Here is an 11,382-nt window from a genome sequence, read left to right on the forward strand (position 1 = left end):
TTACCCTTTAAATCAAAGGCAGGCATGAAGGGAGTGAGAAGTACGATAGGCAGCTTGAGAAGGAAAAGGTGAATTACCTGACAGTCTTGGGGATGCACATCACAGAAAGCAACTCTGGATGAGTTCAACAGCAAAGGAATGTATTAGAAAGATAGTGGCCACAGAAATGATAGGAAGCCTGGAGAATCAGGCTCAAAGACAGACTGGTCAGGCCAAGATTTGTGCAGTGATTATTGCCCAACAGTCCAGTAAAGGCAACACAGCATGAGAAAACAAACTGTGTCTATTCTTCCTGCTCATGCAGCACTCTGCCTAAGACCCAAAGTCCAGAGAGAGAGTCCAGTTAGCCTGGCTTGGGTTCTAAGCCCACTCCCTCATCTGGGGATCTGACAGACCCGAAGCCAGTGGTGGAGAAACATCTGATCCTAATACACCAGCTGACAACCAGAAACTAAGCATTGTCTGATCAACCTGACCATAAAATCAGCTGTACCCAGTAGCACTCCTTCAAATGCAGTGTGGACTTAAATAGTTCCCAAAGTCATGAGGAAATTGCTTGACCAGGTGGCCAACCTTGAGGCAGTTCCCATGTGAGGACTATCCAGGGTGCTAAATGAAGAGGCTTAGGTCACATGCTCCATCCTTGGAGTCAGGAGCGGAGCCGACCCAGGGCCCACAGACTGGAAGAGGGAGATGGTGTTTCTTCAGATAGAATCAGGGCTCTGTTAACTAAAAAAGAGGAAACAAACCTGAGAGAAGGGGATATTAAAAAGCAACAAATGTTCGCCACATTTACACCTTTTGCTGTTCAGGCTCCAAATAAAGTTTTTTCCCAAGTGAAGAGAACCCAAAACCTCATCAGACATGCAGCTTCAAATCCAAGATGTGCATTTTTCTTGGTCAGGTTTACATGGTCCAACAACCATGACTAAATGATAAAATTAACCAATATCAATATTAGAGAACAAGTAACTTCAATAAAGACCCCCGATTTGGTTAAAAAAAAAAAGAGACAGAGAGAGAATAAAATATATACCACCACTACTGTCAATATATCCTGCTAAACAAGAACAGCCAAGACTGTTCCACAGAAGAGAAGTAGGTGTCCTGGTCAGCACACTAGTAGCTGCTAATTCTCTCCCAGGAGCATCTCCTTTGATCACTGATCAAAGGACATTGTTGCCAAGGTTGAGGTCTATCTGAGAAGACAACTTCCTTTAAACTCTAGGAGGCTTCTTTCAATTCCCGAGGCTAGAAACTAAAGGTCATTAACTTATCGAGTCATGTCCTCGAATCTAAACATCTACTGAGGATTCCAGTTTCCGGAAAGTAGTTTCAGTGTTCTGACCATCTCCCTAGCCTCCATTTAAGCAATTTTCAACAGGAATGTGGGGTGGAGAGTCTTGTCCAGTCTGACCTTTGACTCCAAACAAGAGCCAACTACATTTTTGCAATAAATGTCATTATCCCCTCTGACAATCAGACACTTCATAACAAGAGGTACATGCAAGGGTCCTGGAGAGTAGGCTTCTTATTTCCTTCTGTGGTTCCTACTTTCCTACTGTTGCTCCTACAAGCTTTATCATTGCCCAGAGAACTTGGCTTTTCCAACTATCCAAGTCCCCAGAGCACCAGGCTTTATGCCATTTCATTATATAGGCTGCATTCAGTGACTATAAAAAGGCTTTCTTTCACCCAACTTTTCCTGTTTTTGAAATGAGTTTTAGCTCACATGTCAATTTCTTCTAGTGTCCTACTAAAATATATCCCCAAAACATCAATACCTTCACATTTACCTTCTGTGTTTCTGAAAGACTCAGATGGTCTGAATCCCAGTTTACTACAGGCTACAGCTTAACAACCTTTCCTCCTATTGCATAATAATGGTGGCCAACTTCCTAGCCCTGGATAGCATCTTTTCCACCCTCCATCCTCCCTTGCCTAGATAATTTTACATTTTAAGCATTGTGACTTGTATCACCCTACTTCTGGCCCCAATTTCTGTATCAATTAGGCTTTCTGGTTACAAGCACAGAAACTATTTCCAATCTACACAGAAAATGAATCCTTTTGAAATATATGAGTAGGTGACAGAAGGTCTGGAAAACTACATTAGGAAAAGAAGAACCAGATGAAATCACAGATAACAGAACTACTTAGCATGTTTAAAAGGATACCACTGGTGGTAGAAATGAGCTACTTTTCCCATTCATATATTAATCTACTCGATGTATAAAGATAGTGAATTTTATTGGCCTAGGTTGGGTCATCAGTCAACCCTTTAGATTAGGAAAGAACAAGGCATCTAATTGTACTGGCCTACTAAAACTGCCTACCATGGGGAAGAAGAAAACCACAAAGGAAATCAGGATGCCTGGTACCATAAAAAGAAGGAGTGAGTGCTGTGTGTGCAAGACAAAATAAAACAGCTACTATGGAGAAAGGAAAGCTATGCTATTTCCTTAGGACTTTTTCAGAACCAACTATAGAGATTACTTTCTATTCCTTTCAACACCTACATTCTTGTATCATACACACACTTTGATGGTTAAATCCAAAGGGTTAATATACACTGATTGTATTCTAAGTAGGTATGGCATATAATACCCCTACCGTGGAAATAACTGGAAAATACTTCACATCCCAAAGGTCCATGATTTTTCAGTAGTGATTATAATGGTCCCTAGTTTTGGCCCCCATTATAACATTACTGGACCACTCAATCCACGGAAGAAATCATCCACACAGACTGGTTTGGGGATGGACAAATGACCCATTAGGCCAGGCAGAGATCTCTCTGGAATTGTGGAAGGGAGGGAAAGAGGAGTTTTTGTTGTTGTTTTTCTTGGATTTTGAACCTTAGGGACCATGTAAGTCTGAATCTTCCTAGAAGACTATAACTGAGAATGGAAACAACACAGACATCAACAGAAACACAGGAAGAAAGTACAATCAACAGATATCAGTTGAATACATCCAGCCATTACTGAACCTAGTCCTACTTCTAGATTTTTTCCCCTAAGTCAATAAATCCCTCTTTTGTTTAAACCAATTTGAATTGGGTTTCTGTTACCCTCAGTGAGAAGAGTCCTAAACTGAACACTCAAAGCTGAAAGAGCCTTAAGAAAACAGAATGTCAATATAAAATCATTTAGTGTCTATTACTAGGTATTTATCCAAAGAATACAAAAATGCTGACTAGAAGAGGCACATGCACCCCACTGTTCATAGCAGCACTATCAACAATAGTGAAATTAAGCAAAGAACCCAAAAGTCCATCGACTGATGAATGGGTAAAGTAGATGTGTGTGTGTGTGTGTGCGTGTGTGTGTGTGTGTGTGTGTATACATACACATACACAATGGAATATTACTAGGCAATCTAAAAGAATGAAATCTTGCCATTGGCAACAATGTAGATGGAACTAGAATGTATTATGCTAAGTGAAATAAGCTAGTCAGAGAAAGACAAATATATGATTTCGTTCACATGTGGAATTTAAGAAACAACAGATGAACATGCGGGAAGGGAAGGAAAAATAAGATAAAAATAGAGAGGGAAGCAAACCATAATAGACCCTTAAATACAGAGAACAAAATGAGGGTTGCTGGAGGCAAGGTAGGTGAGGGGATAAACTAAATGGGTGATGAGCATAAAAGGGGTCGCTTGTTGGGATGAGCTCTGGATGTTGTATGTAAGTGGGGAATCACTATATTCTACTTCTGAAACCAGTACTTACTATATGTTAGCTAAATTGAATTTAAATAAAAATATAAATTAGTTAATAAATACCATGTTTTGTTATACATGAAAAAAATCATTTTGTGTCTTAAATCCTTCTTAAATTTATAGCTTGAGATGCTAAATATCATTGCTTAATATTAGAGCTTGACATCAAAAATGAATATTTTTATTCCCTTTAAAATTCCAAGATCCCAGGGCACCTGGCTCAGCAGTTACGTGTCCAACTCTTGATTTCTGCTCAGGTCAAGATCTAGGATTGGTGAGATTCCTACACTGGGCTCTGAGCTGACAGCATGGAGTCTACCTGGGATTCTCTGTCTCCCTCTCTCTCTGCCCCTCTCCCACTCTTTCTCTCTCTCAAAGTAAATAAATAAACATGTTTTCAAAGTAACAAATGTACATAAAAGCCCAAAAGCTCAAGATAATTTGACTCATATTCTAATTTTGTTGGGTGACCTACAGTTATTATTTCTGAGGGGAGGTTCTCAGATCGAAATGTGAGACACCTAAATCAGCAGGAAAAGTTGCAAAAAAGTACAAATACACCAAAAGTGCAGTTAGAAAGAGTTAATTATTCCATTTCATAGCTTCTCTTTTTTTTCATTCAGAGTCCCAAGTTCTTCTAGCCAAGAGAACACTGAATGAATTCACATTCCCCAAGGTTTGGGTCACATTTCTTACATTTTTATTTTAGGGCCAACAGGCAAATCCAACTTCCCTAGATTTAAACCATAACAGAAATGAGTAACTACCCTATTTCCAGCCAGCTGTGGCAATGATTTCTTGTTAGACCCCTTTCCACAGAAACTCTTCGAAAGATGCTTCATTATGGTTGTTACTGTCAAGATGGAAGAGGCAATTGGCTTTTGTGGTGAAGTCATTTATATACAGGCATCATCAAAAGTAAAAGGAAGATAAATTCTTTGTTGGTTAATTTACTTATGATTGAAATTTTGTATCTAAAGTGAAAGTACATATTCAGTACTGGTGTTCCTTTGAGTTACAGTTAAAAGTTGGAAATAGAGGGGTGCCTGGGTGGCTCAGCCAATTAAGCATCTGACTTTGGCTCAGGTCATGATCTCATGGTTCATGAGCTGGAGCCCTGCACATGGATTCTGCTTTGGATTCTCTGTCTCCCTCTCTCTCTGACCCTCTCCCACTGTGCTCTCTCTCTCTCTCTCTCTCTCTCTCTTTCTCTCTCAAAAATAAATAAATAAACTTTTTTTTAAATTGGAAATAGAGGCCTGTCCACAAGGATTCCACAAGTCCCTGAATTCCTTATAGACATGGTTAGTAATGGGCTGGGATAGATTAAAAGGAGAGAGAGAGAGAGAGAGCTCACTTCCCATTAACTTTGAAGTCGGCAGTGATATATATCAAATTAGTGTTTCAAGTTCCAATGGATGTGTGAGTGTGCATGTGTGTGTGTGGGGAGGGGGGGTAGAATGAGAAATATTTGAAGATACTGAAGTTGTTTAATGTATTTTTCTAAAAATTTTGTATTTTCTAGAAATACTGGTTCTTTAACTTTTCTTAAAGGTCATATTTTATTCCCCTGAGGGTTTGCTTAGCATCACTCTGAGATTGCTTCAAGGGTTGCATAGGACCCTGAATAATAAATAGTTCATACAGGGAATTATCAGTGATAACCACTTGGAGAAGACATCCTACAGTGTGCTGCTTGCTTTAAAAAGAAAAGACAATCCAGGGCACCTGGGTGTCTCAGCCCAGTCAGTTAAGCATCTCTGACTCTTGATTGTAGCTCAGGTTATGATCTCACGGTTCATGAGTTGAAGCCTCACGGCAGGCTCTGTGCTGACAGTGTGGGGCCCGCTTGGGATTCTCTCTCTCTCCCTCTCTTTCTGCCCACCCCCCTACTTGTGTTCTCTTCCTATTTTAAAATAAATAAATACATACATAAATAAAAAAGAGAGATAACCCTATACTGTTTAATTTCCCAATTCATGTTAATAATCCTAGATTTTTTTCTGTCATAATAAGTCATTTATTATCCAACTTACATTTTCCCCCAGGTAAATGGCTCACACTCATTCCCTTACATTTCAGTTCTGTTTAATTCCCAATACTTTGTTTTTATATAAGTCACTTTGACCAGATTTAAGAGAGATTTCATCATATGCCTTATGAAAAATTAGGATGTTGATGAAATGATACCTATGGTCCCTTCCCAGATCTAAAGTGCTTGAACCTCTGTGGGACAGACAAGCCATAGTCCTAATCAGACATTATAACCTGCATTTTGTTTTCCTACTTCTCATGTTCTCTAAATCAGAGCTAATTGAACAAACTGTATCCTAGATTCATTACTCTCTTTTTCAATTCTGGGTATAATATCTTTCTTTTCTAACCTTCTAGACTGATTGTTGTTCTTAAAAGGGAGAATGTATGTGTACTTAGTGTCTATATAGATTTTGCCCCAGTCTAACTGCACAGAGCCCTGTAAAACTAATCTTTTCTTAAAGACATACATGACTCTTTTCGTTAGATGCAATCTCTAGAACTTGCCATCATAAATTAGGCCACCTGCCTGCCTGACATCTTGTTGTAAAGGAACAGGGAGAGAAATATCTCCCTCTTGCTCTGCCAAGGTTTTTCCCTGGCCAAAAGCATACTCAGGAAGCCTCAGTGAAGCAGCAAAGGGAGGGATGAATGCCTTGGCTTGGCTGTCTGCCCACCTTGCATAAATGCCAAGTTATTCAAAAGAGCAGTCCCTCTTCTGTAGCAGATTCATCTGCTAGAATCTGTGTACAGGAGAGATGTGGCTTTCCCCTCAGGCATTTCAGGAGCTCAACTTTGATAAAGCCTTTGAGCCTGAATTTGAAAAAGCCACAATGTACCTGATTTAAAAAAAAAAAAAAAAAGGAAAACAACAAAGGTTTAAAGAGAATCCCAGCCCATTTCTCACCATAGCTGGGCTCTGAGAGATGTGATACACAGGGTAATCACAATCACTATACACTTTCCGCAAACATGAACTGTGACAATTCTGAGAGGTCTGCTTGGCTCAGCTAAAAGATCCTCACCCAAGGTTCTCATCTAGTGATTGATGAATTATAAGGGCATTAGGATTATAGAGTCTCCCTATAAGTTTTTCTGATTATTTTTCGTAAGGACAAGTTACAGGACTCTGGAGTATTTTTAGGAGGCACTTTAACCCATTAAATAGTTGCTGAATAAACATGAAGTTCTCTCGACGCCAAGCAGCCTAAGACCAGGCTAAAATTAAAGCTAATTCAATGGTCTCATATCACTTTTCCACCCTAGTTACACTCGCCCTGCTCTTCTTTAAGGATCTGGAAAGCTTAGTCTGAGGATGACTTCCAGGGCTTCTGATCTACCCCCTTTATCTCTGGTGGATGTAGGAATGTGGACAGAGATGGAAAATATTCATTTCATAGGCATCCATTGTGTTTTCTCTTCAAATACTAGCAGAATGAATCTTACTTCCTGCACTTTCATGTATAGTGTCCCTAAAAGTTTCTTACTTAAAAGAAATATATTTTCCCTATGAATAGAAAAAAATGAAAATTTTTGGTGTCAAATTAGATCCTTGAAAACGTAACAAGTAAATAGTCAGAATCAGAATCAAGACATCACTTTTATGTAGTGCCAGAAGTAAAGCTTCAAAGAAAAAGAGATTCAAAACTATATCCTCCATGATATAAATTAGTTTCATACTAAGGATGAGTAAAATCTAGACTTAAGATTTTGAACCCTAAATATCTATTTTCTCACTCCACCAACCAAATAACATTAAAATGAGGGTTTTATGGCCCTTTTCAAGGGCAAATCTATATGCTTTTTAGTCTCACATGAGAGTGAAACTAACAGTGCTTCCCCATCAGGAGGTAAATATATTGATCAATTGATGGAGAAATAAGTGTGGGCAGGTTCAGTTAGAATTTTAATGTTAAAAATGCTATAAATGAGGTTCATAATAAAATGGAGGTGGCCACAGCGTGGATTGAAGAGGCAGAGGAGAGAACAGGTGAATTAGAAGATAAAATTATGGAAAAAGAGGAAGCTGAGAAAAAGAGAGATAAAAAATCCAGGAGTATGAGGGGAGAATTAGAGAACTAAGTGATGCAATCAAACAGAACAATATCCGTATCATAGGAATTCCAGAAGAGGAAGAAAGAGAAAGGGCTGAAGGTATATTTGAACAAATCATAGCTGAGAACTTCCCTGATCTGGAGAAGGAAACGGGCATTGAAATCCAAGAGGCAAAGAGAACTCCCTTCAGACGTAACTTGAATTGATCTTCTGCATGACATATCATAGTGAAACTGGCAAAATACAAGGATACAGAGAAAATTCTGAAAGCAGCTAGGGATAAACGGGCCTCAACATACAAAGGTAGACACAAAAGGTTAGTAGCAGACCTATCTACTGAAACTTGGCAGGCCAGAAATGAATGGCAGGAAATCTTCAATGTGATGAACAGAAAAAATATGCAGCCGAGAATCCTTTATCCAGCAAGTCTGTCATTCCGAATAGGAGAGATAAAGGTTTTCCCAACCAAACAAAACCTGAACGAATTCATCACCACTAAACCAGCCCTACAACAGATCCTAAGGGGGACTCTGTGAGTGAAATGTTGCAAGGACCACAAAGTACCAGAGACACCACTACAAGCATGAAACCTACAGATATCACAATGCCTCTAAACCCATATCTTTCAATAATAACACTGAATGTAAATGGACTAAATGCTCCAACCAAAAGACACAGGGTATCAGAATGGATTAAAAAAACAAGACCCATCTATTTGTTGTCTACAAGAGACTCATTTTAGACTTGAGGACACCTTCAGATTGAAAGTGAGGGGATGGAGAACTATCTATCACGCTACTGGAAGTCAAAAGAAAGCTGGAGTAGCCATACTTATATCAGACAAACTAGACTTTAAATTAAAGGCCGTAACAAGAGATGAAGACGGGCATTATATAATTACAGGGTCTATCCATCAGGAAGAGCTAACAATTATAAATGTCTATGCACCGAATTTGGAGGCCCCCAAACATATAAAACAATCACAAACATAAGCAACCTTATTGATAAGAATGTGGTAATTGCAGGAGACTTTAGTACTCCACTTATAGCAATGGATAGGACATCTAGACAGAGAATCAATAAATAAACAAGGGCCCTGAATGATACATTGGATCAGATGGACTTGACAGATATATTTAGAACTCTGCAACGCAAAGCAACAGAATATACTTTCTTCTCGAGTGCACATGGAACATTCTCCAAGATAGATCACATACTGGGTCACAAAACAGCCCTTCATAAGTATAAAAGAATTGAGATCATACCATGCACACTTTCAGACCACAATGCTATGAAACTTGAAGTCAACCACAGGAAAAAGTCTGGAAAACGTCCAAAAACATGGAGGTTAAATAACATCTTACTAAAGAATGAATGGGTCAACCAGGCAATTAGAGAAGAAATTAAAAAATACATGGAAACGAATGAAAATGAAAACACAACAATCCAAACACTTTGGGATGCAGCGAAGGCAGTCCTGAGAGGAAAATACATTGCAATCTAGGCCTATCTCAAGAAACAAGAAAAATCCCAAATACAAAATCCAACAGCACAATCAAAGGAAATACAAGCAGAACAGCAAAAACACCCTAAAACCCCACCGAAGAAGAGAAATAATAAAGATCAGAGCAGAAATAAACAATATACAATTAAAAAAAAACAGTAGAGCAGATCAATGAAACCAAGAGTTGGTTTTTGAAAAAATACACAAGTTTGATAAACCTTTAGCCAGGCTTCTCAAAAAGGAAAGGGAGAGGACACAAATAGATAAAATAATGAATGAAAATGGAATTATTACAACCAATACCTCAGAAATACAAGCAATTGTCAGGGAATACTATGAAAAATTATATGCCAACAAAATGGACAACCTGGAAGAAATGGACAAATTCCTAAGCACCCACACACTTCCAAAACTCAAATAGGAAGAAATAGAAAAGTTGAACACACCCATAACCAGAGAAGAAATTGAATCAGTTATCAAAAATCTCCCAACAAATAACAGTCCAGGACCAGATGGCTTCCCTGGGGAATTCTACCAGACATTTAAAGCAGAGATAATACCTATCCTTCTTAAGCTGTTTCAAAAAATAGAAAGGGAAGGAAAACTTCCAGACTCATTCTATGAAGCCAGCATTACTTTGATTCCCAAACCAGACAGAGACCCAGCAAAAAAAGAGAAATACAGGCCAATATCCCTGATGAATATGGATGCAAAAATTCTCAACAAGATATTAGCAAATCGAATTCCACAGCATATAAAAAGAATTATTCACCATGATCAAGTGGGATTCATTCCTGGGCTGCAGGCCTTGCTCAATATTCGCAAATCAATCAACGTGATACATCACATTAATAAAAGAAAAGATAAGAACCATACAATCCTGTCAATCAATGCAGAAAAAGCATTTGACAAAATTCAGCATTCTTTCTAAATAAAAACCCTCGAGAAAGTCGGGATAGAAGGAACATACTTAAACATCATAAAAGCCATTTATGAAAAGCCCACAGCTAATATCATCCTCAATGGGAGAAAACTGAGAGCTTTCCCCTTGAGATCAGGAACATGACCGGGATGTTCACTCTCACCACTGTTGTTTAACATAGTGTTGGAAGTGCTAGCATCAGCAATCAAACAACAAAAGGAAATCAAAGGCATCAAAATTGGCAAAGATGAGTCAAGCTTTCATTTTTTGCAGATGACATGATATTATACATGGAAAACCCGACAGACTCCACCAAAAGTCTGCTAGAACTGATACATGAATTCAGCAAAGTCGCGACAGAAAATTAATGTACAGAAATCAGTTGCATTCTTATCCACTAATAATGAAGCAACAGAAAAGCAAAGAAAGAAACTGATCCCATTCACAATTGCACGAAGAATCATAAAATACCTAGGAATAAACCTAACCAAAGATAGAAAAGATCTCTATGCTGAAAACTATAGAAAGCTTATGAAGGAAATTGAAGAAGATACAAAGAAATGGAAAAACATTCCATGCTCATGGACTGAAATAAATACTGTTAAAATGTGTCAATAATACCCAAAGCTATCTACACATTCAAGGCAATCCCAATCAAAATTGCACCAGCATTCTTCTCGAAGCTAGAACAAGCAATCCTAAAATTTGTATGGAACCACAAAAGACCCCGAATAGCCAAAGTAGTATTGAACAAGAAAACCAAAGCAGAAGGCATCACAATCCCAGACTTTAGCCTCTTACTGCAAAGCTGTAATCATCAAGACAGCATGGTATTGGCACAAAAACAGACACATAGACCAATGGAATAGAGTAGAGACCCCAGAATTGGACCCACAAAAGTATGGCCAACTAATCTTTGACAAAGCAGGAAAGAATAACCAATGGAAAAAAGACAGTCTCTTTAACAAATGGTGCTGGGAGAACTGGACACAACATGCAGAAGAATGAAACTAGACCACTTTCTTACACCATTCACAGAAATAAGCTCAAAATGGATGAAGGACCTGAATGAGAGACAGGAAATCGTCAAAACTCTAGAGGAGAAAGCAGGAAAAAAACCTCTCTGACCTCAGCCACA

The sequence above is a fragment of the Neofelis nebulosa genome, chromosome 6 (genome assembly GCF_028018385.1).
Source record: "Neofelis nebulosa isolate mNeoNeb1 chromosome 6, mNeoNeb1.pri, whole genome shotgun sequence".
Lineage (NCBI taxonomy): Eukaryota > Metazoa > Chordata > Mammalia > Carnivora > Felidae > Neofelis > Neofelis nebulosa.